The following is a 27,090-nucleotide window of genomic DNA, read 5'->3' as shown; positions in this document are numbered from 1 at the left end:
TCACATCTATAGTTCCTTGATGCTGAAAGCCTATATGATTCTTGACAAAAATGTCAGAATTCGGCACCTTTATTCATTTAAGAATTTCCTTAAAATAAAGTTAGGAAAATGTTGCTGTAATTTCTGTCTTATAGTTTTAATCTGTCAACTTAGTGACAAGTTTGTTTTAAAAGAGCCATTTGTTTATAGATGTGATTTCTTCCTATTTTGTGTATGTGGGATTGGGTAGTGCTTTTGTTGATTTAGCTGTAGCCAAATATGGAGTAGTTTATCCATTGTCCTGTTTTAATTCAACACACTCAAATAGCTTGCAAACAAATCTTCTAATAAACTACCGAATAGCATAATTATTAACCAAAACAGGAAAAGACAGGAGTTTGTGACTTAGGGAAAAAAATGCCCTACTTTGAATTACAGTTGATTGGGGGTTTTTCGTTTGTTTGCATTAACTTTCTATGACATGTATGCATTATTCCTTGAGCATGTGAATCTTCTTAGGTCGAATCTTATGTTCTGTTTTCTGTATCTTTTAACCGGGTAGAAGTTCCCATCAGTCATGTTTTTTTTTTTTTTTTTTTTTTTTTTTTTTTTTTTTTTTTTTTGTGGATTTCAATTATGTTTTTGACAACTTATTCCTTGTTAGTTAATGCTGATTCTGTTCTGTATCTCCTATCAAGTTAATGTGTAGATGATGTTTCCGACTTTCAATTCCTGAGACGAGGAAAAAAACCACTTAGTGCTTGTGTAGGATCCTTGCTGGCCTGGTGTTGATGCAGTCGTGAGACTCTGTGCAGCTGGTGATGTGAAGGTACAACATTTTATGCAATATTTGTTTGTAGTAAAGTATTTTCTGTGAGCTTAAATGTAAGACAAATTAAGTATATTGTGAGAGATCAGCAGATTCAATTCACTCGACTTTTTTATAAGCAAGAGATGAGGAGGAACATCCCTCTCCAATGTCTTTGAGCTAAAACAAGCAGCAAGATGAGTAACAGTTTTTGAGCTAGCTAAAAGGATTCCTTATTCTATGAGAAATTTTGATGGTAAAATAATGGTTTTAGTGTTTTTGATAAAAAAGAAGATGCCTAGAATTTTGCCTTTCTCATCCAAAGGGTTTTAGATCATCAATTCACTATTTTATTTTATTTTATATTTTTTTTATAGATTGCTTGGTTTCAGTTAATTTTTGATGAAAAATAATTCATGGGTATGATCGAACAATTTGTCGTATAATTATTTTAGCATAATATTGTTCATGTATCGTACTTTCTTAGGATATTGCTATTATTTAAGGTTTTGCTGATTTGGATGATGAAATATGCTGCCAACTACTTCCTGATGATCATGAAAATTATGTTTTTAATTGTGCTATCTTGATAATTATCATTAATCAATCACATTGATTGGCGCTAATATCACATTAATTTTCAATCTTTTTCTTTGATAATTTGAATGATCATTTATGTGATTTTTATGGATTTTTGTGTTTACAATTTGTTATGTGTTTGCTTTAATCAACTGTTTTGTGCAACAGACTTTATAGAATAAGCCTTGGGTTTTGATTGATTTTTGACGTGATTCAGTTTGGGTGGTGTTGACAGTAGCATTGAATTGAAGACTCCTCTGGTATGTTCTCCTTGATATGTTGCAGAAGAGGTAGATTATAGACTCGGCGGATGTTGGGTGCCTTTCATCCCTAGAACCATGAGGTCTGCTACGGTAAATTCTCTTCCTTTTGATTATCTGTTGTGTTGAGATTTTGTAATTTATATGAACTTGCATTATAGAAGAGACGCTTGATTTGAGAAAAATCTGTGGACAATCAATTGTGTGCATTTGATTTATTGGCTACTGTTGCTGGGAAATTACTTGAGGGAGAGAGTTCTCAGAATCTGCCAATCGAGAATGATCAGCTAGGCGTTGATCAAGATGTATGCAGGACAAGATGAAGGCAATCAGTGTCTGAAAGATAAGCATTGTGATAAAGGGGAGCAATGAAGTTGCATCCCTTAATTAGGATCTTGGATTAAAGGTACAGGACCAAGATTGCAATGATACGTCTCCAGCCCCGAATTCTGTCATCACTTCGTCTCACTGACCGGAGAAGGATGCTTTTCTTGTTAAGATGGATACGAATGATGACATGAGTGATTTCTGTAGCTATTCCAGGAACACAGTAGGATTTTCTCCTGCTCACACCGATTCTTGTGCTTCAAAAGTGAATGAAGCTATGGAAGAACATGATGGCAAAGGAGAGAGATTGTCTGGCCACGGGCTATTTTTCAATGGCAACACTACCTAGCAAAATGATACCTGCTAGGTTGCCTGCCCGTATAGGTGATCATAGAATAAGTAAGTTGGCATCCAAGCATTCGAGATAGCTTCAAAAGTAAAAGGACAGTGATCATTCTGTTACTGTTAAACTATTGCTCCTTGGTTGTTTTATGTGTTGTTATCTATTTTCTCTTTCATCGTTTAACTGCTTGAAGGCTGATGATGATTTGTTAATTTTGCAGGATTACGCAGCATTTACCACAAGAAGAGGACTGGTTATAAGCGCCAGAGATCTCAAAGGATCTATCCTGTATTCCTGTTGATGAGGAAGTTCTATCACTAATTCACTATAGCTCTTTATTGAATTCTGATGGAGATTATGGATGTAATGGTGTGGGGATTTTCTTGATAGGCCTATTGATCAAATCATCTGTGCATTCGGTGCAGTCAGGCATAGAGTCATGGGCTCATGGCTTCTGGTTTATGTCTTGTTTCCAATCCATTAATGTGTCAAATTGCTGCTAATTGTGCATCCTCTTGTATTTAACTATCATATATAATGAATGCCTTACAAACGAATTAAGGTTTGTTATGTATTATCTATGTTAATTAAAGAACCTTGTATATAATTGTTCAGTGAATACAACATATAATTATCATAAATTTATTGATTAACTCGCAACAAACATGCATCAAAAGCGTTTTTATTAAAAAAAATATTTGCTAAATTGGTGGGAGAGTGCATAGCGCGCGCACCTATGACTAGATAAAAAACTTACAATGTTAAAGGTATGATCTGTAATACAACTACAAAAATAGAAAAAATAAATTAATTAATTAACTGCACTTGCATGACCACTCGGCTTATGTTGACGAGCAGAAGGTATGTACGTAGACACGTAGTAACATGAATTGCAGCACCAAAATAACTCCAGTACTACATTCAGCATTATTTGACAGCAGTAATATACATCAGTTATCTACCTGTATGACTTTCACTTGTTTTCTAACTGTTCGTGCCGTGAAGAATTCAGAATGATTTTATCATTGGCGAACAAATTATTTGAATATCAATAAAGTGATACAAAGGCAAGCAAATGACTTGAAATCTTAATGGAATCCAAGACCATCAAACATCACCGAGGAATTTCTTGACCATCCCAAGCAAAAAACTTCCCGTTATCATGAATCTTAGCACCATCGATGATGCTTAAGAGCTTATTCACAGAAAACTCTTTGGTGAATAGCTTCTCCTTTGGGACATTTCTCTGAAAAGGCTGAGATAAATCAGTATCAACTGTGCCAGGATGCAGCAAGAGGCAAATAATTAGATCCTTCTTACGAGCAAATTCCACTGAAGCTGTTTTTGTCATTGCAGATGCAAGAAACAAGGGTATAAATACCATGAACAGAGTAACTAATTGTTTCAATAGGATCAAAAGACAAGATTGCACTGTGGCACAGCCGTACAGGTCAAGTGCTGGTGTTCCCTCATATACTAATTTGAATTCCTTCCATCAGAATGATATGTACATAAGTACCTACGTACACTGTTACGGAATGTCCAAAAAAATTATCATATTTCTTAGAATATACGGAGTAAATAGAATATAAAAATTATTAGCCTAATTAATGAGATTGCAATGCATTCGTTAGTGAAGAACCCTTTGAATTATGAAATAATACTTGCCTACTAACAATTGTACCATTTTACAAGAAGCATGGGCAATTTTCAGTATCAAGAGAAAAAAAAAAAAAAAAAAAAAAAAAGGCAAGTTAAGCATAATTTTGCACCTATATAAAGTATAGTTGCCTAACAACAATTTTTTTAAAATATTAACACATGTTCCAAATGAGCAAGTTAACGGAATTCTGTACGAACTTGCAAGGTCATTATGGAAATGAAAGATAACAAATAACATGCACAGTGAAGAACTGAAGATGATAAGACCTAGGGTTGATTTTAGTGAGGATAAAGAGATAACTAAAAAAATTTCGATTATCCAATTATCCAAAGGAAAAAGAAAGGGAAAAAAAAAAGCAATTTCCAAGAAATCAAGTCTTTCATAAAGGAACTAAGCTTATCAAACTAAAGAATGGTTTTGCTAGCTAAGAGAAGCTATAAATGAAGAAGTCAAGCTAGTCCAATAAGGAGACGATCAGCTTAGCAAAAATATTCACTGAAGGTCTGAAGCTCTACCATAGGGTTGGGATAAGAAATAAGAGTTCCAGGAGGAATGTTGACATATACTCGTCTTGTCACATCCATAAAATTTGTAAATCTTTGACAAGCATAATGCACTCTGTATTAATTGATATATAGCATGACACAGAAAACCATGATCACGTTTTTGGGGAATTATTACAGTCAACAAAATAGCGATAACATTTTGCAGCAGAGTTAAGCTTTGGCTGGGAATTAGATGTGAATTTATCACTGTTATAGCAATGGTGAGATGGATCAAACAAAACCTGATAAATTACCAGATTCAGAAGACAGCTTATGCTGCTTACTATGCTAGCTGTTATGTATTATATCTGGTTGGCAAACTGGTTGGCAAGGAGTGATGGTTTGGTACTTGAGTGGTTTATTTGCTGTACATAATTTGTCTCAGGCGATTGTACCATTTTGTTGGTAGAACTTTTTACCACTAAAGGGTCCTGCGATCCTGCCTAGGAAGTTCGTCCATACTTTAAAGTTCTTAAGTTGTAATTGTTACAATTTGGAAAGCAATATAATATATATTACACTTGCCTACAGAAAAATACATAAATCGCTTTTAATTGATTAACAAGGACAAATGAGAAATATATAAACCCGAGTCACTTAAACACATTTTTCCTCTATATGAGACTTTTCCCTAGTATAGCAGGCAACGTTGGCTTTCAATAATATTCATATATTACGTATACACTTTTAAAATGTTTATATCTACTTCATATAAACACCTTCATATAATATTAACTATATGTGTATGTTTCTGAAAATCAATAGAATGCATTTATAAGCATTTATAAAGTACTCGTATAATAATAATAATAAAAAAAAAAGTACTCGTATAATAATCTTACACTGATTCAATGCTGTCTTTGAAGCTCGATATGAATGCCATCCACCTAGATTATATTCACCAATAGATCCAACTCTGGCACTCAAATTTTCCACAACAGCAGCATCCCTCGCAGTCCCTATTTTCCCTCCCGACTTAAGCAGGGGCCACATGTGCTGAGCAAAAATGGAATCGAAACAATTGAATGTATAAGTTCAGCCACACATATTATTTAACAAACAAAGAAGATAATTTTTTAAACAATTGCTCATTTTATAAAATTTGAAATTCATCAAAAAGAATACCTGGTTGTAACAAATTGGGTATAGACAGAATTCCAGATGTGTTGAGAAGAAGATTCAAATAACCATATGTTTCACTCACAGAAGTTGCTGCAGCATGAAAGATATATCCAAAGAGTATATTTTCTTTTCAGTCTTCATCAGCCATACATGTCACTTTCACCAATTCCAAAGAATAAATAAGCAAATAAACCTTCCTAAGGGGAAGAAGGCTAATTATATCAGGTAGGTTTTACACAATGAAGCTACAAGGCAGACTGTCCATCCAACATAAGTAGGAGATCGAATAAAAGGCTGAAATGGAGTTCTTGAAGTCCATCTATTATTGTCAAAATAAACCATATCTGATGCAACAATTTTCTAATTTAGTCCATTTAATAGAAGGAAGCAAATGACCGACACCTAAGAATACAAAGTCAAACAAAATACTGGGAATAATCTCCAATTACAGGCAGCTTGGGCCAATTACAATCATTGACAAAAACTTGGAACCATAATAAAATATAGCACAAAATTGACCAATTTCAACACAGCTATCAAGACGGTGTGAAATTCTATCAAGAATTCAAGATAGCTGTTGTTGAAAGTAAAGAAGGGAACCTTTTGTGATGTTGGGTGCAAAAAGTGGGCAAGTTTGTGTTGTATTTGTCATAGAGCCAAGTTTGTCTCAATGGTTTTTGATGTCCCAAAGTGTTTAGGTCATTAGAGGAAATTTTTTTTTTAATATGAAAATTCCCAAAACTTGAAACTCCAAAATGAACCAAGTAATTTTTCCTTGTGGAAAAAAGAGCTCAAAAGTAGATAGGTAATCTAGTGCACCCATTGGGACTTCAGGAAATACTAATAAATAAGCAGGTGTCCCAAACCTCAATGCTGTTTTCATCTGTCACATCGACTTTCAGAAGTTTAAGTCGGTCAGAGTATTGATTTTTCAGCTCCTGCAGCCCAGTAGATTGATCAGGATTTCGACATGTAGCAAGAACATGCCCTTTCTGGTCCCTACTCAGAAGTTGTTTTACCTGTAAAAGTCAATCATCGGGTCAGTGATGAAATTCAAAGTGATAACTCAAATCCATCATGCTATAGGGGATTCCACAAGCAAGATTTTTAATTAGACAGACAAAATACACAAATTGCAATTCAGATGGTAACACTGCAATATTACCAGCAAATATGAGTCAGCAGGAACACAATTCAGAATTTGGAATGAATTTCCTTAAGATAATAAAGGGAACAGCCTTATTATCAAAATACTTAGGTTTATAGTCTGTGATATTTAACATTCATAATGCATCGTACAGTTGTTCCATCATAGGAGAAATGAGAGAGAACCACTCTAAAATATATTCTTTTTTGTTTTTCACTTTGATTTTGTGTTAGACTACCTTGCTTTCTTCACCAAAAATTAGCACATATAAAAAAATGGCTTATAGGAAGTATAATCTTTAGGGCTCAATGATAATGGCATCTAAGAAATTTGACATCTTTAGGGCTCAAGATATCAGGACATATCTACTTGGGGTGAAAGACTAAAAGTAGCCTGGTGATCTTTATCATTCTAATTGAAGTAGTATCTTGCTCAACTGCTTTTTCTCAGATAAGAAGACATTTATTTCTAGTTCCCAAGAGAGATTTCCCTTAAAGGTTCCCCTGCTTCAGCCACATTATCTTCTCACATCAAAATATTGTTATGTATGTGCTATACAGAAAACAGCGAAGAAATTCTCATATTCTTCAGGATTTAGGGAGACAAGAGAAGGCTTGATAAATATGAATGTACATCTGCTGTAACATGATTATAATGGAACACATAGATATGTAGTTATACGGATTTCATACTCTCATTTTACCTGGAATTGCATAGCAAATCAGCTAGGATACCTCATGCACAGTTGGCCAATAATGAGAGCGTGATGAGGTCATGCTCATCATATTAGCACTGCTACTGAACAATTCTAAATTCCCACACTGACATTGATAATTGAAACTACTGTATATAGTAATGTGTATGCAAGTAACACATTGAAATTGATAGCTGAACCTCATCAGCTTTGACACTTTTGCATCACTAATTTAAAAGGCTAAATATATGGCACTAACATAAGTTACATAACTACTTATGTAAGCAACTATCAAAAGTATGATTTAACAATTTGTTATCAAATTACCCTGCTTTGACCATCAAAGTCAAATAAAAAATAATTAAAATCACTAGTAGTATCTATTTTCTTTTTATTAAAAAAAAAAGAAAAAGAAAAGAAAACCCTGCTCAAGGTCTTCAGTATCATTCAGCAATCATACATATAATGGATTAAAATATGTTGTTACCCCGAAAGGATCCTGTCAAAGGTAGAGAAAGGGATGCGTAGAATTGTAACTATATGATGGCATTGTGGCCAGACGAACTCGGACAGGGATTTACAATTTAACTATAGCAGTATAACCTTCAATATCCCTTCAACTCAGCTATTTTCTCATGACCCACTGATTACACATGGGTAAAGTGGTTGCAACAATGGGTGACTTCACACAGGATTTGATCTTTTGACAATTTATGTATTAAAATGGTATGTCTCCCTCAACATCTTTAGCTTGTGCATCAAACATGTGTTCTTCCATAAACAAATTTTATTTACCATTGCAATAACAAGAATTGGTCATTACTGAATTAACTAAGACATAAAATTCTATTTGAAAAATAACACCTTCATTCACTTTGCTAGATACTCAACTTCCATATTTGTAAATGTATGACCTCTTGTGTACAAAGCAATGAATATATAACATTTATTTTGGACAAAAATACAGTTATAGCTTTCATACTTTCTTCTTATTTTCTTCATTGCATAGCTTGGCACCTCCAACTCACATATATGCAAATAATGCAAAAGAATAACAAATTGTTGGATAGAGCTTAAATCTTTCATGTACAATGATCACTACAGACAAATCAACTTGCTCTTGATGTTGAACAAGATCAAGAGTGATCTTGAAGATTAAAGAACATCTTAAAGTCCAACACCATCAAACAACTTAATTATATGTATTAGAGCAGAAGAAACCAATCCTGATTTATAAGCTTCACTGTCCTAAATATATCAGAGTTTATAACGTTAGAAAGTTTTATTTACCTAATTAAACCATTCTAGATTTCTAGGGACATAACTTACACCAGCTTCACTCACTATGTTGGGTTCTTTGGAAACTGCTTCGGCCATAACCAAAGTAATGCAAGGATAACGTGAATTAACTTCAATAAAAATCAAGTAAAATATACAAGGAGGTTTGTTTTGGCTGTGAAATAGTTCTAGAACATTTCTGAATTATCAAAGATTCAGAATGGTAATAATACATCAAATATTCCGTACGGCAAAAAGAGTATCTTTACTAACACATGCAAGAATAAGATGGCACAGCTGCAGCATCAACATGTGAAAACATGGAATTTAGATAAGTTTCCAAAGTCACAAGTCTTAACACCTCCCCCCCTCCCCCCTCCTCTCTCCCTCGCTAACATAACTGCCCTAAGCTAAAGTAGATTTGGATGCGTGTCCTCCACTATTAACTGAAGACAAATAGATTCCTCCACATGAAGCTTGTCAAATTGTCAGGACTCTCAAGTAAAATTAAATCGAACACAAGTGAGCCCAATCCACCATCAAAGTAAATGAGTGCAAAGTTTCCAAACTCACCAAATCCACCATCATATCCCAATATACAAATGTGACTAATTCACCAGTCAAAGTAAATGAGTGCCAAGTAACTGCAAAAGGCAAACAAAAACCCAAGGAACAGTCCAAGAAAACAAAATTGAACCAAACCAACTCCAAGACAAGCCATGAAACAAAAACTCGTCAAATCAAGAATGTGTCACTTGCATACATATCCCTCTTTTGTGATTCTAAACATGCTGAAAAGAAAGAATGATTCAGATAGAAGGTTGAACCCCTTACACCACAAATCGCACCACCAAGGCTATTAAGAGTTTGTATTAAACACTCATAATATACTTGTATGTAACACTTGTGGGGAGAATTGATTAATTCTTTAAATCTAACACACAAATAATTATAATAATTAAGATCAATAACCACAAGAATATCCTTAACACTGATTTGAACAACCATGTATAATTGTTTTATATTCATTTATTATAAATATAGAAGAAAAAAAAAATCAAAAATTGGCACTAACCCACATTTACTTAAAACATTCACATAGTATTCAACATAGTATATATAGTACTACACACTTTTCTTTTCCAATGCATACGGAGCCACAAGAGCAATGATGTAGATAGAATTTGATCACGATCACTTGGCAGTTCATGACCACCTCCAACGACGCAACGACATCAACTAATCTAGTTGACGTCCACATAACTTAATAAATTAAACAAGTTGAAGGCCTCTTAAAGCTCCTGAATTTCACCCAAAAATTCAAGAAAATTCCAAAACTTGCATTTATATAATGAAAATAGATAAGAAAGAAGAATTAAAGAGATTACAAGTAAAATGAGGAAAAATGGGAAAATTACATACAAATTCAAGGCCAATGCCTCTTGAAGCTCCTTGAACCAATGATACCGACGCTTCCCGATTGAACGAAGAGGAGCAAAATTGCCAGTGTATAAATCGGCAACTTGTTGTAAAAATCAAATTAAATTGCATCATTTTCATCATATTACAAACCCTTTTGTTTTTATTCACAATTCAAGCTTCCAACACTATTTTTCTTCCAATTTCTGCCTTCAACGTATTAATTTTTTTTCCAAGTTTGGAATTTTTTGCATGAATGTGGGTGAAATCAGAAATACCCAGATGAAAAATTCAGAGTTTAGATAAAGGTGGGTGGAATATTATTATTATTATGATGATGAAACAATGCAAATGAAATCATGGAGTATTATTTCCTCTAAAAAAAAAAAAAAAAAAAAAAAGGGGAAATGGAGTGATAATGTGAGATATTATAATCTAATATATATATATATATATATATATATATATATATATAGGGGAGTTTTTTCCCGAGTTTTTAGTGAGCCACGTAGGATTTAATTTTTTCAGCGCGCCACGTAGAATAATAAATTTTAGTGGCAGCCAATTAAATACGAGATTATTAATTTCTTTTAAATTTTAGTGGTAGCCAATTAAATGCGAGATTATTAATTTCTTTTAGAATTAAATAATTTAAATGACACGTAAGCAAAATTGGCGAATGAGATTTTCCAGTTTAATTAATCAAATGTAAAATATTATCTTTTGGTATCAGGAATTTTATCTAAATATATAACAAATTTTAGCACATAAATATATATATAGAAAAATTATTTCAAAAAATTCAAACACACTGTGAATCGTACGGACTTCATCTAGTAATTCTTATAAATGTGAAAGGAAGGAATAGTTGTTATGTGTTCCGTAGTTGTCGAGTTGGAGGGCTTCCCAATCGAGAAATTCAAGTTGGAATGGAGGAAGTGTAGATGTAGGTTACTTATGTATGAACAAATACATAACAATATTAAAATACACTCTCTCTATTCCCTGTTAATAGTCTTGTCAATTTTAAGTCCCAAAATGATAATTCTATTTGTTTTTTTAAAAATACCGGTAATATTAAATATTTACCAAAATTCCCTCTATTTTACAACAATATTTGTTCAAATTTAATTTTTCCATGTAAATTTTGCTTTTCCAACTACTTTTATTACCTTCTCTTTCCACTTTTTTGCACACCTAATGTAAATTTATTTTTTTAATGGACTTTTACTACTCCCTTCGTCTCATAATATGATTCTTGTTTGTTTTTTTTACGGTATTTAAGAAATAGGAGGAAAAAGTGGATGAAGTACATTAATTAAAGTAAAAAGTACAATCATAGACGAAAGTTAGATAGAGAAAATTGAAAAAGTACAATGCATGTGCAAAATTCAAGGGTAATTTAGAAAGTACAATGAATAAAGTTAAAAAGTGATGGTATAATGATCTTTACATACTATTCAAAAATAGAAACAAGATCAACATTTTAGATCTCCAAAATAGGAAAACAAGAACTATATTATGGGGCGGAGGGATTACTTCTTATTTATGTTTATTAATTTCCGTGAAAATTGTACATTGAAGAGAGATGAAATAAAAAGTAATATAGACCCCATTACAAGTGAAAATAAAAGAGAAAATAGTGATGGGACCACAATTTGATTGTACCACTGAAAGCTTATAGAATACCATTTGAAGTTTTTTTATTTAAGTATCACTAAAAGCATATATAGTATCACTGAATATACAATAGTATTATTTGACCACTCAATGAGAAACACACTATAATATGACTAGAAAATTTTATAACACCACTGATAGCGTATTTGGTACCACTACAAGCATATACAATATCACTCGATATATATAATGGAATTATTTGATCACCCAATGATATCACGTGAAATTTTGCGCAATTTAAAGCGAAATGACTGCACTGCCCCTCATTATGTATTTGTAAATGTCTCCTAAACCTCCCTTTGGAATCCCTCAGTTGGAATGCGAATTAAGTGATTATTTTCGCAATTAAATTGTTCAATGTAGCACTATTTATAAGTTAAATCATTAATGATACATGGATGATCAATTAGTTTAGTTAGTTAAAGTTTTAAGGGAAGAAAGTGAATATTTGAAATCACTAGGGTGGCTAATAACGCGCGCGATGCGCGCTCATAGTTAGCCATGTTCGAGAATTTCTTTCAGTTTGGTTTTATGTCACAATGTTATTAGTTTGTAAGATTAATAAGGGAAAATATGTAAACAAAAAAAATTTGGGTATAAATTTTTGCACACTACTCTTAAGAGTTCAATAAAAAAAAAAAAGTCAAATAATATTAATGTGAGCAAATAAGTAGATATTGTTATGAAAAATATTTATAGATGTCTATTATATTCCTGTACACTTTAGAATATTCTAGGTTTGAGGTTTAGTGTTTTATAAGAAAATCCTAGCTATTATATATATATATATATATATATATATATATATTATATCCCTACTCAATGGAATAATAAACTGATCTATTCTCTTTTGTCAAAAAACTGATCTATTCTCTCCCTAATTTTTCTTATATTCTCTTCAGGGAGATGAAATTAGAATGTACTTGATAAACTCTAGAACATCTTCACACTTTGATTTAATTGCCAGTAAACTTGAATTGGTATCTCAAACAAAATCAAAGGCTAATGCTATATCAACACTAAGATGGAGGGTATCATCTTCAAAGATACCTCCCTCATGTATTAGGCTAGTGAATGCCATAATAACCTTTAGATGTAAATTGATATCACTTACATACTTGTATAGATTCAACGATTCCCGGATCGATGACAAGGGGCATGATATTTCTATTTTACGCAAATTAAATGACTTGCTCAACCCCTTAATCGGAATATCTAATTTTGCGTTCAAAATGAATAGGCATAAATTTGGCATGTTGATATTGACATTTGTTGGCCGACCTTCTTGCAACAAAATACATAGATCTGATTTGTAAGAGTGGTACTTGCAAAATTAAGTTCTATACTTTTGTATCTGTAAGATTGGTACTTCAAAGCTGTAGAGTATTAAACTCATTGAACACGACGTATTGCTGTTGAAAATCCTTGTAGGAAAGATCTTGAGGGCTCAAATCAATTAATTATATGATTTTAACTCCTTATGGCATCATAACGACAAAGTAATCATCAAGAATTTGATAATCAAAATTTGATGAACATAAAACAAGACCAAAAACCTCCAAATGATTGATCATCTGTGATAGAATCTTGTTTACAGTAGTTGCAAACTCACCTTCCAAAAACTCATAAAACAATTGAACATGAGTTAATTCCTTCCAAAAATATGTTCACCGACTTGTCAAAATACTTTTTAGAAGGATAAATGTATATCATGGACAATTTGGTAATTTTGTGTTTACTCCGGTTCGTTGAGCTTTTGATAAAATGTTTTTATGATAAATGTTTAATACGCAAAATGCAATTTTTGTATTAAATTAAAATATATGCAATATAATATAAAGGGAATAAACAAATAGAATATATATATAAAAAAAAAGATAAAGTTTTTCATACATTATTCATATTCCAAGTATATAAAAAATTGTACATACACTTGAAAAATATATGGCACATACTCGCATTATTAAAAACTGGACAACGTGCCAATTATTACCGCGTATTAATGTCATTTTAAAAGTTAGAGTTAACTACATAAATGAGCCCTCAATTGTTACATTTTTCACCGTTTGAGTACTCTATTTTTTTTTCACTATTTGGGTACTCAAGCCCAATTTCCGCCCAAAAAAATTAAATTTCCAAAAAGAATTGAGTACCTAGGGTTAACAATTGAGTCTCTTGGGTTAATTATTAGTTTTTTAAAACTTGCTTAGTTTTTTTTTTTTTTTTTAGTTTCTTCAAACCAGCATACTTGTACTTGTAATATATAAGGTCAGATGTCCCAAATTCTAATCAGAGATCCAAAGTTTACATACAATTTGTACCAAAAAAATAGTTTACATACAAAAAGTCAATAAGACAAACAGATAATAACCAATTTAAAATGGGATTTTATTATATGCTCAAAAAAATATTTTAACGGCTATGTAATTAAATTACTATAAAGTTTAGGTCGTCACCACCACTACCGCCAACACCATCATAAATACTTGAGTAATAAAACAAGAAAGAAAACTCAACTTCATAAAAAAAAAAGGAATAACGAGTCATAGTCTCACAGATCAAGCCGATTCACCGCTATAAGTTATTTATGACACTAATTTTTTTAATTTAGCTGATATTGAATAGTGTAAGATCACCTTAACTATTCAACCTATACAGAGGTCCAAGTGAGACCACTTTTAATTTTATTAGGTGCTTTTAAAATTCTAGCTACTTAGATGTATAGATTTTATAGTTTTATACTAAGTAACTTATATATTATATATCAATTCATGGTTAAATAATCTCACTCTTGCTCGATCTCAAGTATTTGGGGTTTGCACCATGTTTATGCATGGGTGATTGGGTAACCTTATTTTTATTAGAAACAATGCTACTCCCTCCATCCCTTTATTAGATGCCTATTTCTAGCATTTATTACTCACATAATAAAGAGAAGTAGGCATCTAATTAAGGGACGGAGGGAGTATTGTGCTTTTCACTAAATTGTTCATTGGTGCGAACTTTTAGATGAATAAAAATAGTCGTACGCTGTATGTAAATTTTTTAAATTATAACCAGTGTTGTCGTGTTGAGAACAATATTTTTAACTTGTTTAGTTTCTTCAAACTAACATACTCCGTACTTTATATTCTGGTTGTATAAAATTTCTTAAACTAAAATCAATCATAATATTTTTAACTTGTTTAGTTTTTTTTTTTTTTGTTTGCAAAGGATAATATTTTGGTTGTTCTTTTGCTGTTGTGTTACTGTTTTAATAGCCTCCAATGGCTATATATATATATTTTTTTTTTGAAAACTAAGCACCTAATTTAATGCATTTTTTTTGATTAAATTTAATTACCTGTAGTTAATGGTGAGTTAGTGGCTAGTTAATTGGCCGGAATTTGGGTTAGAGTACCCAAAGAGTGAAAAAAAAAAAAAATTGAGTAACTAAAGAGTGAAAAATATAAGAATTGAGGGCCTAATTGTGTGGTTAACTCTAAAAGTTACAACCGCAGATTAAGAAACTTGTAACTTACTACCGTAAATAATTTTAATAGATTTATTTTACTACCAAGCTCCACTGAAGACATTTATGATGTCATTTTAGACCCTTAACTCACGTTTAACCCTTGGTTATGCTTTTAAACGTCAAACCCCCCCCCCCCCCAACCCATATTTACCCCCTTTAACCCAACCCATTTAAATCACATATTATGCTTATTTGATAGTTTAATTCAAAGAAAATTAGAAAAGCCCTATGTTAATCAACCAAAATCATAATCCACAAACCCTAAATTGTAAAATCCTTGAAATTTGAAAAACCCTAGAATCGAAAACAATAATAGATTAATTTTTGAAAAACAAATTAAACGAATTAAACATTAACCTGGAGCAATTAGAGGATAGATGGGGAATTAGTGTGAATGTAGAGCGACAAGCTTGGAGAGATTTTAAATGGTAAAAAGGGAGATCGATAAGGAAGAAAGAAAGGAAAGGGGGTGTAATACCCCAATAATTCTCCCTTTTCCAAACCACTTAATCTAAATAAAATAGAGGAGAACCATTGGCATGTTACCTCCATGGTTAAAATGTTAAGGCTTTATCAAAGTATCGCAGCGAAAATCCAACTTAAATCTTAAAATAATATAAGTAAAGAAAACTAATAAGTCAAAACTTACAAACTGGAACCATAAAGGCCCTTATTTAAAACCAAACCAATATTCAAAATCCAAATTGTGAATGAAATAGTAAAACATAAATAAGTTTAACACAAGAAACGAATACTCTCAATTACACTAATCCCTTGACAGTGCATATGTCAAATCCCTGAACTTCACATCATCAAGCTAACATGTGCAATACTGCTCCCTAATAATACAAGTGTAATAATTGGATCATCATAGGGTCATTGAAAGGAGAAGGCCATGACCAAAAGAAAACACACAAAAGCACGCAATCAGCAAATAAAGCTGAGTACATACAAGCTACAACGCACAAACTTAGCATGCTCAACTAATTAAAGTAAATAAACATACATCACAATTTCATTAACCAAGACTCCTCACTAAAATAGTTCAACCAACTCCAACACTTCACTCTTTATATTTAGTTTAATTAATTTAATTTGGAGTAAGCAATAGACGAGGTTGTCCAATCCACCAAACCATTTTGGTTCCAAATGACCACTTAAAATAAAAGTATAGCGCGATGGAAGAATGGGCGTGACTTTATTCTCACAAAGTTAGTCTAGGATCCCATCTAACTTTCATTATAAAATAAAATTGTAAATACCAAAAGAAAAGAGAACATGTTGATCAAACAAGCCTTGGAAAGCCACGGGCTATCACTGTGTACCCCAACCCATAATTGTCAATACTCTAGAAGTGCATGCTTTCTAGAGTTTTATTGCTCATCCATGTTTCACTTTATGTGATTACAAGTTTAATTTATAGCCGACTCATTCAAGTAGACCATACATAATAATCATACATATAATTCACTTTTAATCTTATTTAGGACAATGATGATCACATCACAAATTGACCTTTAATTTAATTCCTATTAAATTCCAAAGTATCCAAATTGTTGAACATAGTCAACCTACCTAGCCATTTCGGCTTAATCCACCTTTACTCAACATACTAACAAGTCATGCTTGAGTAATAAATAAAATAATAATAACCTCGCGGAATAATTAATAAATTCATTGCACTTAAACCATTCAATTCCAATCCTTTAATAATCCAAATGTGGTTAACAAACCAATCCAATAAAAATATGTTAGTATCAACATTCCATACAAACAATTAATTCTAATGGGTTTTTCACCATTGCCCCAGAGTTTTTTGTTTATTCACCATATACCCCTAAACTTTTTTAAATTCATCATATACCCCCGAGTTTTCACAAAAATATACCATATACCCTTGATGACTAATGATTGTTAATTTCCTAAATCATTAGGGTTAATTATAAACCGAAACCACCCTAAATACATTTCCCTACCCTCGAAACCACCCACATTCCTTTTTTCCCACCCTAAAACCACCCTAAATTTTCTTTTCTCATCCTCAATATCAATCATACGGATATGGTTATTGAGATTTGAAGTGGTTTCAGGGGCTGAAGAAAGGAGAAGAATGGTTTTGGGGATGAGGGGGAGAAATCTAAGGTGGTTTCGATGTATAATTAAACAAATTCTAGTCATCTTATTTTCATTAGGCGTATATGGTGAATTTTTGTAACAACTTAGGAGTATATGGTAAAATTGAAAAATTTCATGGCTAAAAAAAAAAAAAACTCAAGGGTATATGGTGAAAAAATCGTTAATCCAATATAATTCAACATGCTTGCATCCATAATTCCATACAAACATAATCAATTCACCAAAACATGTCTCATAAACATAAGCACATGAATTAATTTAATTTTTTACCAAACAATTTCCATCCAAGAGTTCTCTTGACATGAAACTAAGTTCTTTCCTTTTGGTACCTGTAGACACCTAAAAATGTCTCCCCAAAACCAAACCCGATGATGAACAACCTTTCACCGCCGTTATTGGTCGGGTTGAGTATCTAATATTTGGAGTGCTAAATCCATATTTCCATTCAATACATTTCATAAACTAACCCAATTTTTAGCCCATTTCCCCAAACCATAACTCACTTTTCACTTTTCGTGTACACATCACAAAACCGAGCTGAACTGATTTTGTGGCCCTATAATTTTGATCCAATTATTATTTGGTTGTATAGCCCTTTTAATAAGATTTCCAACGATATATCATAAGCCCAATTCCGATTCAAAACGAAGAAGATATGAGCAAAATACTAAACTCGGCCCAAAACCGACACCCTTTCACTAAAACGGCCATATCGTAAAATCTACAAATGATTTTGTCCTAACTCTAATTGGGTTGGAAATTATACTTGATAATATTTCCAATGATATATTATATGCCTTATTCCGAGTTACGGATCAAAAGTTATCATAGTTTTAAAAATGCATAAAAAACTGGAATTACCGTACAACAGCTAAAATGCCGCGCCACGGTGCATGCCAACATGGCACGGTGCCTTGTACCGTGACACGAAAATTTTCACCGTATCACGGTGCTTTCCCGTGTCTATCCTGCGTTTTTCCTCACGCGCTTATGAATCTGGACGCATTTTTAGACAAATTATACACGTGACACGGTGTGCTTCGCCATGCCACGGAGCCCAATTAGGGTTTTTCTGCGGGTCTTATCTCTTCTAGGGTTCCGTGCATTCCCCTGTTCGTCTCCTCTATAAATACAAACCTGATTTCTGCAGTTCCGGGGCACCAAAAATCATTCTCTCTTTCTCCTTACACCAAAAATTATTTTCTTCTCCCTCTTTAGCCTAAACACTAGCCTCCTTATTCTTCCATAATACTTCCCTTAAGCACTCCAAGGAGTCCATACTTGACCCGAGGTTCTGTCCTTAAACCAAGGCGCGAAAGGTAGAATTAACTGAGGGTTTGGACCAACTCAACTCTACTTTTTATTTAATTTAACTGTTTCAATTTGATTTATTACTTATTGAAGTTACTAACAATTTATTCATAATGTAGCAATTTAAAGGAGCGCGCGAAATGTGAGTAATTAATTAATTTAATTACTTATTTTATATTAATATTGCTAGTATCATGATTATGTTTATTATTTGATTTGACTAATGACATTATGGTTAAATTGCTTCCAATATTTATAATGATTTTACTATATTTATTGATCACCATATTGCATGTTTAAAGGGAATATGTAATTGAAAATCACGCCTAATAAGATAATTTGGACAACCGGTTTAGGTTCCTTTTTAATCTTGTTATTTAATTCAAGTGATCACTAATATTTTATAATTATGTGTTGCATTAATATTCAACCAATTTAGCCTAATGTTAGTTTGGAGCAAATAAAATATTGTTTGTTTTCCTTTAAGATCGCAGGAATCATTTTTCACAAAAAGAATCGAGTAGAGGCCAATACGGGCGAATGTGACTCCATGACTCACTTCGTACCATCATCTTCGATCCTCCTTTTGTGGTTCCGAACCATATGGAGTTAGTAATCTCATGGATTATGAATGGAGTGTAACCTTCACGGTTCAATCGTTATTGCCTATCGTTGTCCCTTATTCGTAGTTGTCTTTTATGATTCGTGAACGGTTTACAAGTTCCTTAAAAACTTGTTGGCGGCTCCCTGCTTTCCTTGTCTCTAATCGTTGTCCCTAATCGTATATGTTAATAATTCCCACTTCCTGTGAGTGCCAAGCATTCCACATGCTTACGTAGCACGCTTCAAACGACGCCTACAGTACCTAAACATGATACTACTTACAAAGAAGTAGACATGTACATACCTCGTGTAAACAATCCTTTGTGCCACTTTTAATCACTTAAAAGTCTCATAGGGAATAATCACCTGACCTCCTAAAAAACAATCAACAATCATAAATTAATACTCAAACTACACCCTTTAAAACATATTTTTATGCTTAATTAATCATTAGAAATACAATAGGGACAAAAGTCCCAAGTTAATTAATTACTTGTTAGAACCCTAAAATTCCAATTTAAATCAATTAATACCCTAGGTTTTAAAATTATAAAATTTGAAAATTATAACAACAATTATAATCTAAAATTATAAGTTTTGAATCATCAAAATATAGTTTTGATACTAATTAAAACAATTTCAAACAATAAAATCAAACTTAAAACAATTTAATAAAACATTAAGCAAAATAAAAAGAAAACAAAGGAGGAATAAGAAGGAAAAAAAAAGAAAAAAAAATAGGAAAAAGAAAAGAAAAGAAAAGAAAAGAAAAAAATAAAGGAAAAAGAAAAGTGGAAAGCTAAACGTCGCTCTCGAATCTCTAACTAACGACCGCAAAATATCCTAAAATGACGTACGTAGACTTATTATAAAAATATTATAAAATTATTATTTTTACCTAAACTTAACACTTTTACCCTACACAAAAATTTTAAATTTCTCTCTAGTGTTCACCGGCCACCAACGATCAATTGAACCACTAACCACCGAAATTTTCAAAATCAAACAAATAATTACACCAATGTCCATAAAACAAAAGGAGGGATACATTAAACTATATTCCGATCCTTTGAAATGTATTAAAATAAACCATAGTATTACATTCTTAATTTATTCCACATCTTAAACTCTAATTACCCTAAATTACCAATTTTTCATGTGATCAAAGTTCAGGTCCCCTAGCCTAATCCTAAAGAGTGTCAAGATTAATTAGAAGAATCACTGACAATTGAGTTCCCTCTTGAGCTTTGTTCAAAAAAAAAAAAAAAGAAGAAGAATCACATCAGTAATTTAGTTTAAGTGTTCAAAATTTGTGCTATAATATAACGCAACAAGAGATCAACATTAATAATTAATAACAATTGACGCAACAGCAACAACAATAACAACAACAACAACAGTAAAAATCAGGTAAACTGCTTACTATACAGTCATGCTTTAATAACAATTTCCTTATGGATCGTTTGGTCATTCCACAATTGGGGGTTTTAAAACGAATTAAAAAAAAATTAAAAAAAAGGAAAAACGTCCAGATTTTTCGAACAACCTAGGCTCAAACGCCTAGTTCGTATGAACAACCGTATGGTTATTCGAATTTTCTAGGTGTTTCATCTCAACCGCCTAGATCTTTCGAACAACCATGCGATCGTTCGAAATATCTAGGCGTTTGAGCCTAGATTGATCGAAATAATTGGGCGTTTGAACCCGATTTCAGAAAATAAAAAAAACATAACTTGTCTCCGGAGACCACCTTCCCCTTGTTCTTCCTCGTCATTTCCGAGGCTAACCGTGAAGATCGGAAAAAGGAGGTGATGGTGGTGGTTAAAAGAGGAGGTGGTGGTGGTGGGTGGTAAAAGGAGGTGAAGGTGGTGGTGGTGGTTTAGAAAGAGAATTGTTTTTAAGAAAGAGAAGAGGGAGTGAGGGTTTGACCTGGGTTTTTTTTTATATATAAGGGTAAATATGTAAATTAAATTTTACTTTGTGGGCGTTAATTGGAGATTTGAGGGCGATATTTTTAACAACCCCCGAAAAAAATAAAGAAAAAAAAGGGAAAAGAAATAAAGACTGTAGACACCCATTTGTGTCTCCCCAAAACCAAACCCAGTGATGAATGCCTTGCGCGTTGTGTTATTATCGAATTAGGTTAAAGTGGTTCGAAAGTCGAGTGATGCGGTTTAGTTTTAATTAAATTCTTTTCTCTCTGTTTTTGAAAATGACTTTATTTCTTTGAAAACGTCCATTTCAGTTTATTTTGGTCCATGATAAGGGTCCAATAATGGTGTAGATGGATGGGGTTTGAAAAGACCTTTCCAACGATATATTATAAGCCCAATTCCGATGATTATTGAGGAAGTTATGGCCAAAATACTAAACTGGGCCCAATATTAATTGTTATTCCTAAAATTGTTAGGATTAATTATAGTTTTCTAGAAGTTTCTAGAAAGTTCCTTTTAATTCTAATATTGTTAGATTTAATAATTAATTATTTTTAAAAGATTTTTATTTGGAATAAAATATGGTTTTATTATCTTAAAAATATATTTTATCTTCTGTACGGATTCCGTAGATCAAGTTGATTAAAGATCGGATTCCGCGTGAAGAAAAACGCGCTAATACAGGCTGTCGCCAAACGACAAGTCTGTCGCCGCGCGACAGACCCTGTCGCGTCGCGACAGAGTCAATTCCTGGCGACAGCGTGGAGTTTTATTCCTTATCAAATTCTATGTTTTTCCGGATTATTTTCATTATAAATAGCGTCCGAATCCCTGTTTTCAAAATCATCTACTAACATCATTCATCTACCAACATCATTCACAATCATCTATTCTTTCTCAATTCTCTCTATTCCCTCTCAAGAATTACTTAATTCTTTTCTTTCTCTCTCTTTCTAAACAACCTTTTTTCAAACACAATATTCCGCATTCACAAGACTTAGAATCTCCTAGCCAAGTTCGAAGTTGCCTTCGCCCTAGACGTGCAAGGTTTAATATTTTCTGAGGGTTTGGTCCAAAACTAGTCAAAACTTTATTTAACTTGATTTCAATTTAATTCTTTAATTATTGTTTATTATTTTCATTGAAGTTTACTAACTTGTGTATTTTGTTATTAGAAAGAGGTACGAGGCTTCAAAGTATGTAATCTTATTACTCTCTTTCAATGTAGAAAGCATGTTTAGATTTGATTAATTCCTAGTATCATGTTAGGATGTTTTTAATGCTTTCTAGAATCATGTTTAGGATGCCTTTACTCTTTCTAATATCATGTTAGTACCATGTTAGGTTTAAAGCTTCGATCTTTATTGTTTAGTGACATGCTAGGATTTGTTATTAATCTTGTTAGTATCATGCCTAGGATCTTGCGATTATTATTAAGCTTTATTATGCCTTATCATGTTATTATCATCGTTATTATTCATTATGCTTTATTTATTATGTTGCTTGATATATTTTATTGTTATTGCTTGATCACGCCTTTTATGCAGGTTTAAAGGGAATTTGTACTTGAAATCACGCTTAATAAGATAATTAATAATTTGGTTTAGGCTAATGTGATTTTAAGTCAAGTGATCGCCAATAATAGTATTATTTGTGCATTAATATTCAACCAACATAGATTAAACAGGGTAGGTTTAATATAATGTTTGTATGTTATTCGAAAAGCGCACATGAATACGAGCAGAACAAAGTAGAGGCCTATTTTATAGGGCGGGTCCTTTCTTTTGTAGATTGGATTTGTACCTTCATCCCCGGACCCTGTTTGGTTCAAGACCTTATGGAGTAGTTGATGGTCCTTTTGGATTGTCTTTTGGGTTTACAAGTTCCTAAAACTTGTTGGCGACTCTTTTTGCTCTTTGTCTTTCCCTTTGGAACGCCACCGTACTTTAGTGTATGATCACAGTGGGGTTCAAGTTTGGGGTTATCATAATGCTTGAAATATTCCCTACAGTTTTTGGCGACTCCACTGGGGAGGATTTCTATTTATATTCCTGAAATTTATTAAATTTTGGCAATTATTTAGAATGAGCGGATGAGACTTGAAAAATTCTAAGTATTTCATGTGCGTGATTTGATTAACATTATTGTCATATGCATTAAAAGGTCCTCATGGGAGTACCCCATGAGTCAATCCATAGGAATTTTACACGTAGGAAATTTGGGAAATATCTTTCATGACTAGAATCGAAAAGATAATGCGAAATCTGGAAAATTCGAAGAACACAGAAACTTGCCAAGGCATGTAGGAACTAGCGTCTAGAAAACAGGGCTTGTCGCCCGTAAAAATTTTCTGTCGCCTGGCGACAGTTCTGTCGCCTGGCGACAGAAGCTTTTTTGCGGCGACAGTCCCTGTAGTCTGGCGCCAAGTTCTTCCAATACCGAGCCAGGGGTCTGTCTTCTTGCTTTGACCATTTCTAGTGTTGTTGGCTCGATTTTGCTTATTGATTGAGTCATTTTCTCACTTTTCTGAACCCATATGTGTTCTACATATGGATATAACCCTCTGGGGGTTCCTGCTTCACCTGCCCAATGGAATATCCCACGATCATGTGCAAAGTTCAGATTTGGGTACGTGTAATGTTTGTGAATCCACCAAACCATGGAGTCGAGTCCGAGTTCATCTCGCACTCGCAGAATCCTGTCCATTCGCTCCAACCCTCCCGGTAGGCTTGTGTGCAATGCATATGGATTCTTAACCATGGACCTTTTTGACTTAACCCATATCCTCGAACTTTAGAGAACTAGAGCCATGGTTAGGTTGCAAACTCATCTTGTGACTATGTGAACTACTTGTGCACCCTTGCTTGTATTTATTATATGTGCTAACCGTTTGTTTGACTTGTGTTAAAGACTAAATAAATTGACTAATGACTAAAAGGACTTTGTCTAATTAATTAATTAATTTTGAATTAATTAAAGGCTAATAATTTAATCGATTCGACCTAGTACGACTTTAGGCATGTCCATTTAGAGTAAAATTGCTGGAAACAGTCCAGATTAATGTTCCAGCAATGGCGCAGGAATTTGGACTGTGGCGCTGCAGTCTAGTGTTTGTCGCCTGGCGACAATTTTGTCGTCTGGAGACAGACTCTAAACTGTGGCGACAGTCCTGTTGTTTTAGCGACAGTCCAGTTCTTTCGCTCGAGTCATCACGACGAGTCTAATTAACAGTCTACTAATCGGATCAATCAGTTTGTTAATGGTTCAAACCATGTTTAAGTCTTTAATTGAGTTTAGACACTTAAAGTCCCATGGTCATACACTAGTAGTCAAAACATGTCACTCACATACACATAAAGCACACACATAACATGTTTGTCACATTATGACCATGTCTAGAGAGTCTTGAATGCGTGTTTTCCGTCATTTTTTTTAGGGGGGTAAGTCGGATATTAATCCTCCAATTTTTAAATTCCCTTAAAATATATACTAAATTCCCTTAAAATATATACCCCATTTTTTCACTTTAATCTTTTAAACATAAAGACAAGTCAATTAGAGTCAAATATTAAAACAAATATGGTTTAAATTACAGCGCGTGGTCAAGAAAGGAAGGGCGCTTAATCAAAGACAACACTTTTGTTCAAGTTTTACTTTTCGACAAACCAGTCGGTAGGAAAGGGAAAGCTAAGAAGGCAATGGCTAGTCAAGAAGAACTTAATGAAGTCAAGGGACAGGTAGCCAACTTGGCTGAAATGCTGCAAAACCTATCGCTGCAAATAAGTAATCCTGAAAAACAAAAACAAATGGACCTAATCCAGGAAAGCTTGGGCAAATTGTCCAGCGACTTTAGATTTCAAGAGATTAGCTCCCAAGGGGTCTCGGTGGATAAGGACCTTCTTCCACTAAAGTTCAATCCCAATGACATCCCTAAGTTCAAGGCCATGGATAACCCCTATTTTCATTTAAGAGCTTTTGAAACTGTAATGAGTATTAAGGGGATAGATAGAAAGGCATTTCATTCTGTATTTTCACTATCCTTAGAAGCTGTATGTCAACAGTGGTACTTTTCACTTGATAAAGAAAAGACTTCTAGTTGGGAATCTATTGTGAGCGCTTTCATTGAAAGATATAAATGTAATATACAAGTTGAAACCGATCATAGAGAATTAGAAATGCTGAAACAAAAAGAAAGCGAGGGTTTTACCTCCTTCTTTAATAAATGGAGGGAAACCACTGCAAAAATGGTTGAAGTGCCTAGCGAAAAGGAATCCGTCAGGATATTCATTAAAAACCTCCAAGAAAAATGTTCTAAGCATCTCAAATATCAAAGCAACTTAAATACTTTCAAAGCGGTATATGACATTGGAATTAATATTGAAGATGACCTTGCTAAACAGAAAATTGCTAATAACAACTCGAGTAGTGGCTGGAAAAATAAGAAGAACAACAATCCTTCTTCATCCAAATCTACCCACTCAAATAATGTTAGCACTTTCCCTCTTAATGAAGTATTGGCAATGAATAATAATCAAGGACAAAAGAAACCATTTAGGAAGAATTATACTCCTATTGGTATGAGTTATGACACCGCATTTGATCGTTTACATGCAAAAGGTCTTATAACTCCTATTGGACCATTTGGGGACCCACCTGTCGAAAGGAGAACGGCTAGCTGGAACCCAAACGAACATTGCAAATATCACCAAGGTAGGGGTCATCCTACAGAGAATTGTTGGAGATTAAAGGAAGCCATTCAAGATTTGATTGATAGTAACAAGCTCCCATTACCTCCTGCAAGTAAGAAGCCAAGTATCAATACTGCACCGCTATCGGATTCTTTGGCTATTTCCGACGAAGAAAACCAAGAGGATCCATCTAGCCTCATAGAGCCTATCGAGACCATTGAAGAAGAAATCTTTGAAGATGCTCTCGAATTCTCCGGTCAGGAACCCGCAACTAAGCAAGAAGTATTGGCATTGACATTAATACTTTCGGAATTAAAAGAATTAATCTCACAAACCTTCGAGGCCATAAAAGAGAAAAATGAGTTGCTTAAAAATAAATCTCCTCTTAAGCCAAAGAAACCATTTTCCCTCCAAGTAATTGACACTCCCAAAAAGAACAATAGGAAATATACTCCAATTGGGACATCATACACAAACATGTTCAAAATGCTCTTCGAGAACGGAAAAGTTCAACCTCTCGAACCAAGACCATTTGAATCACTGAAAAGGACAGACAAATATTATTGTGCATATCATCAATCAGGAGGACATACAATAGAGCAATGCTTCAAGTTTAAGGACTTGGTTCAACGTTTGATTGATGAGAAAAAGTTAGTTCGACTTCCACAAGATGCCATGATTAATGGAGTATGGGACAGTGACGATGAGGATGTTTACCTTAAAGACATTGATAAACCTATGGACTTCATCCAAGCAGTTCTCCAAAGCGAAAATTTCGATCCCTCCGAACTTATCACTCCAATAGAAGATCAAGAGCGTGGATGGCGCAAGACGGTGAAGATAGTTACTATAAATGGAAAGAAAATTTCAATAACTACAGGGCAAGGACCAATATTCGAAGAGTCGTCTGAGTCAGAGTCTGAGTTAGAGTCTTCCCTCGTCGAGTCTTCTAAGTCTTTAGTTGTAGCACCCTCACCTTCTTTTTCTACTCCTAGGATAGTTAGCAATCAAGTCCCTACGGACATCTCTTTATTTGATGTAATGATTTCTGAGTTCAATA

The 27,090-nt window shown here is 33.4% G+C and overlaps 1 long non-coding RNA gene across 1 annotated transcript; it reads right to left on the bottom strand.

The window, feature by feature from the left end:
• Positions 1–3,251: 3,251 nt before the first annotated feature.
• LOC145579216 (uncharacterized) lies at positions 3,252–5,748 on the bottom strand. The gene is made up of 3 exons (XR_014099090.1): positions 5,630–5,748; positions 5,347–5,500; positions 3,252–3,824 (listed from the first exon to the last, which is right to left on the bottom strand). It is a non-coding gene; the product is annotated as an uncharacterized LOC145579216 (long non-coding RNA).
• Between the last annotated feature and the right edge of the window lie 21,342 nt (positions 5,749–27,090).

Source organism: Chenopodium album, chromosome 14, assembly GCF_948465745.1.
Source record: "Chenopodium album chromosome 14, dcCheAlbu1.1, whole genome shotgun sequence".
Taxonomy (NCBI): Eukaryota; Viridiplantae; Streptophyta; class Magnoliopsida; order Caryophyllales; family Amaranthaceae; genus Chenopodium; species Chenopodium album.
Note: the sequence above shows the minus strand (reverse complement) of the source record. Positions and strands in the feature narration are given on the sequence as shown.